The sequence below is a fragment of the Chrysochloris asiatica genome, unplaced genomic scaffold (assembly GCF_000296735.1).
Source record: "Chrysochloris asiatica unplaced genomic scaffold, ChrAsi1.0 scaffold00043, whole genome shotgun sequence".
In the NCBI taxonomy this organism is placed as follows: Eukaryota; Metazoa; Chordata; class Mammalia; order Afrosoricida; family Chrysochloridae; genus Chrysochloris; species Chrysochloris asiatica.
In genome coordinates, this window is record NW_006408561.1 from 5,784,211 (window position 1) to 5,784,870 (window position 660).

Below are 660 nucleotides of genomic sequence, written 5' to 3' on the forward strand. Positions count from 1 at the left end.
GTCTGTCTAGCTAGTATCCATCCTGGCCTTATAAGCATCCAGCTGGGTGTCCAGTTCTTCTGCGGAGAACTGCTGCTTTGAACTTCTGCGGGTCCCTCCAACCTTGTCCGCTGCTGCCCCGCGGGTGTCTGAGGGGCACCACCGCCACCACAGAAAGCTCCACAGCCACAGTTTCTAGTCATACTGCCTCTGTGTATACTCTGTGTAGATCTCCATTGTGTGTTGATCTGTGATGTGACCAGTTCATGTTCATGGAACTGCCATCCAAAGGGACACCGTTGTATTGTTTCATTGCTTTCAGGGTGGCAGCCTTCAGTTCAAAGTTCACATCTGCAGTTCCTAAACTCGGGCCAGAGCAGCCTTCTTTAGGATTCCACACTCAGCAAAGAGCTCCTGAAAGTTGGCATCTGACACACCAAAATCCAGATTTAACAACAGCAACAACAACTGGTCTCCACACCTGCACCACCTCGAAAGCCACTACCGAAAAGGTAGTGTTGCCACTTGTCTAGAAGCTGTTTCGGCTTACTGTAGGGCGCTGGTCGGTTCCTGCTGCTACCACAGCGGGCTGCACCAAGAGTGATAACCGACCCACTGGATCCGGTTCAATTTAATGATGTCCTCCAGAGACGTGTCCATTTTGTCGACCATGGCGGGCGC

At 51.8% G+C, this 660-nt stretch overlaps 1 pseudogene; it reads right to left on the bottom strand.

Moving 5' to 3' along the window:
* Positions 1–6: 6 nt before the first annotated feature.
* On the bottom strand, positions 7–651 carry LOC102824333 (annotated as a pseudogene).
* Positions 652–660: the final 9 nt, after the last annotated feature.